Here is a 4,261-nt window from a genome sequence, read left to right as displayed (position 1 = left end):
TATAAAAAATGGGTCATGCACCATAAACTCATGGAAAGACTGTTGATGGAATCGATGCAATCGACGCTCCTCTGGATGGGTTCCCAATCAAAGACCTGACGTTTAATGTTGACCCTTTTGAAGAAAGAGCCACACGATCGAACAGCTCGAAACGTCGCGATAACTCTGAGAACTCTATCACACACATGAAAGGACGTGTTGAAGAGTTAGACATTACCCGAAACATCATAATAAAACTCTTCAGGGATTAGACAAAAGACTTCAGGACAACTACACCAAAAATTCATTGTTGTCCGTCCAAGGGTTTGGATATTTGGCTTTCACCTAGGAGATTTTGGTTTGATTCTCTGAAATTGAATATTATTTTCTTATTTCTTTTTATTTTATAGTTTCATCTTTTGTCACCAATTATATTTAAACTTTACCTAATTTTGAGAGGCACTTTAATGGTCAAGTTCAATAGTATCTTAGATTAAAAAGACTTTTATGAACATCATACCTATGTTAGTATTATGTTATAGATATTTGTTTCAATTTCAACAAGTGGGGTTGAGGTGATTCAAATGGTTAATGCGATAATCCGGCTATTTTCGAGGTCTCTCTTGTTGAACGCCATCATGGTTGAGATGAGCACCCGAGTGAGTTTGACAAGGAGACCCGAATTTAAACTTTACCTACGTTTGAGAGGCACTATAATGGTCAAGTTCAATGGTATTTTAGATTAAAAAGACTTTTATGAACTTTGTACCTTTGTTGGTGTTACTTTGTACCTTTGTTTGTGTTACTTTGTACCTTTATTAGTGTTATGTTATAGACATTTGGTCAAGTTCGACAAGTGGTGTTAGGTGATTCAAATGGTTAATGTCACTTTATTTGATTCAAATTGTTAATGTGATAATCCAGTTGACAGTTACCGGTTATTTCCAAGGTCTCTCTTATTGAACTCCAACAAGGCGAAAATGATTGAGATGAGCATTGAGTGAGTTTGACAAAATTTAATAAAATCAAATAAAATCACTAAAAAAATCAATAAAATTGAAAAAAATTGAAAAAAAATTACCCTTATTTCACTTCGTTCAACTCGAAGGATGGTAAACCAAGGATTCCTTCACCGAAGACCCATGATTCCTTCGCCCAAGGCCCATGATCCAACTCCCAACATGGAAATGATAAGCTATAGAATCATTCCAATAACCTCAATGGATGGGTTACAAACTCACATTACCAATCTCGACAAGACGTGTCATCGGCGTTAGAAGAACGACCGCATCAGAGCAAGTCATGGAGATAAAAGATCCCGTTGAAGGATGATAGACCAACCGTAATCTTCAGCCCAATGAGCCAAGCTTTCGTAGAAGCAAGAACCCTTGTATTAAAGAAATTAACACCTTATACAAAATTTGGATCAACCAAGAGATAAAGCTAGAATTAGATTATGGAACCTTTTTCTAAATTGAGTCACTCCACAATCGAACTTGATCAAGACTGGATTGAATGACTCAGATGCAATCTACCACAAAAATTGCATAAAACTTAGAAATGACAAAGATATGCTCGAATTTCTACACCGAGGATCGTCTCAACTTGAGAGATCAATTTCATTGATCACAAATATGCTTTTACATAATAATGTGTGGGTATTTATAGTTTCCCCACAAAAGAAGTTAGTGGTCGTGATTTAATCTCGATCCCTTTAAATCTCCACTGAAGATGAAGTCAATTTGAGCATTACAAACTTTATGAAATTAAAATAAGAAATAAAGTTTTCTAACCACTCATGAAATGATGCTTGCAACTTCATCCGCTACTTCAACCATGCAAATATTTAGTTTTGAATATCCAAATGGTCTTGACTCAAACGAATCAACTTGTCATACATGAAATGATGGTTGAACCTAGCCTATTCAATTTTGTAGATGAAGTATGAATGCTTGTTGAATCTTCTTGGCCTTGGGTTGTGTAATAGGTCCAATTGGAACACCGTGATTCTTATCATCATCCCCCTCTTCAAAAGGATTCGTCCTCGAATCAGAAAAATCATCACCTACATCAAAAGAACTCAACTCAGCAACATTGAAAGTAGAATGTACACTGTGATTCTTATCATCATCCCCCTCTTTAGGATTCGTCCTCGAATAAGAAAAATCATCACATACATCAGAAGGACTCAACTTAGCAACATTGAAAGTAGAATGTATTGACAATTCTAAGGGAAGATCAATTTTATTGTTTCATGCAATAAAATGAGTCATTTTACTAAATGTCTTATAGAGCATTTATAGTCAAATAAAGAATTAGGAATCCACGCTACTACAAACGCACTCCCAATTGAGCTATCCACGCTAAAATTAAAATGAAAATTATTAAAATGAAAATTCATCAGTAAAGTTATTTACGCTAACTCATTGAAATTTTAAAAAGAAATCATCTCTAAATTTAGATAAGATAGTAAGTTATATTACTTGAATAAGGTGTGGTGAAGGTCGAACAACACCTGACCTTCAAATCTTCAATATTAAGCTCTCCCAACTCAGCTATCCCCTGTAACATTGAAAATGAAAATTCTGAAATTTTAAAAAGAAATAATCACTAAATTTAGATTAAATAGTCAAGTAATTTTAAAAAGAAATAATCACTAATTTTAGATTGAATATTTAGGTTATGCAAGTTAGTCAACTTGAATTAGGTGTAGTGAGGGTGGATCAAACACATGACTTTCAGTTCTTCAGTGATGCTCTCACGTGACTTTCAGATCTTCAGTGATGCTCTCACGTGACTTTCAGATCTTCAGTGATGCTCTCACGTGACTTTCAGATCTTCAGTGATGCTCTCACGTGACTTTCAGATCTTCAGTGATGCTCTCACGTGACTTTCAGATCTTCAGTGATGCTCTCACGTGACTTTCAGATCTTCAGTGATGCTCTCACGTGACTTTCAGATCTTCAGTGATGCTCTCACGTGACTTTCAGATCTTCAGTGATGCTCTCACGTGACTTTCAGATCTTCAGTGATGCTCTCACGTGACTTTCAGATCTTCAGTGATGCTCTCACGTGACTTTCAGATCTTCAGTGATGCTCTCACGTGACTTTCAGATCTTCAGTGATGCTCTCACGTGACTTTCAGATCTTCAGTGATGCTCTCACATCTTCAGTGATGCTCTCACATCTTCAGTGATGCTCTCACGTGACTTTCAGATCTTCAGTGACTCTCCAAACTGAGCTATCCCCGCTAACATTAAAAATAAAAATTCATCGGTTAAGATATTTTCACTACTTCATTGAGATTTTAAAAACAAATAATCACTAATTTTAGATTGAATAGTCAGGCTATGCAACTAAGTCAACTTGAACGCTCTCCAAACTGAGCTATCCCCGCTAACATTAAAAATAAAAATTCATGGATTAATAAGATATTTTCACTACTTCATTGAGATTTTAAAAAGAAATAATCACTAATTTTAGATTGAATAGCGAGGTTATGTAACTTAGTCAACTTGAATCAAGTGCAGTGAAAGTGGATCAAACACATGACCTAATCACTAATTTTAGATTGAATATTTAGGTTATGCAAGTTAGTCAACTTGAATTAGGTGCGGTGAACTTGGATCAAACACTGACTTTCAGATCTTCAGTGATGCTCTCACCTGACTTTCAGATCTTCAATAACGCTCTCCAAACTGAGCTATCCCCGCTAACATTAAAACTTCAATAACGCTCTCCAAACTGAGCTATCCCCGCTAACATTAAAAATAAAAATTCATCGGTTAAGATATTTTCACTACTTCATTGAGATTTTAAAAAGAAATAATCACTAATTTTAGATTGAATAGCGAGGTTATGCAACTTAGTCAGCGAACGTGGATCAAACACGTGACCTTGAGATCTTCAGTGACGCTCTCCCAACTAAGCTATCCCACCTAACATTAAAAATGAAAACTCATTAGTAAAGTATTTAGCTAATTCATTGATATTTTAAAAGGAAATAATCACTAATTTTAAATTGAATAGTCACGAGTGAAGTTATGTGACTTGAATCAGGTGCGGTGAACGTGGATCGAACACGTGACCTTCACATTTCCAGTCTAACGCTCTCAAAACTAAGTTATCTTCGTTAATATTTGAAAAAAAAATCATAAGTAAAAGTATTTCCGCTAATTCATTATATTTTAAAAAGAAATAATCACTAATTTTAGATTGAATAAAGTTATGCAACTTAATGAACTTATGCAACGTAAACCAAGTGCGGTGAACGTGGATTAAA

General features: G+C 35.0%; 1 long non-coding RNA gene across 1 annotated transcript; it reads right to left on the bottom strand.

Annotated features, from left to right (window-relative positions):
* Positions 1–1,573: 1,573 nt before the first annotated feature.
* On the bottom strand, positions 1,574–3,242 carry LOC147790619 (uncharacterized). The gene is made up of 3 exons (XR_015422791.1): positions 2,678–3,242; positions 2,463–2,541; positions 1,574–2,044 (listed from the first exon to the last, which is right to left on the bottom strand). It is a non-coding gene; the product is annotated as an uncharacterized LOC147790619 (long non-coding RNA).
* Between the last annotated feature and the right edge of the window lie 1,019 nt (positions 3,243–4,261).

The sequence above is a fragment of the Cucurbita pepo genome, chromosome 10, assembly GCF_057944985.1.
Source record: "Cucurbita pepo subsp. pepo isolate OVF chromosome 10, ASM5794498v1, whole genome shotgun sequence".
Lineage (NCBI taxonomy): Eukaryota > Viridiplantae > Streptophyta > Magnoliopsida > Cucurbitales > Cucurbitaceae > Cucurbita > Cucurbita pepo.
Note: the sequence above shows the minus strand (reverse complement) of the source record. Positions and strands in the feature narration are given on the sequence as shown.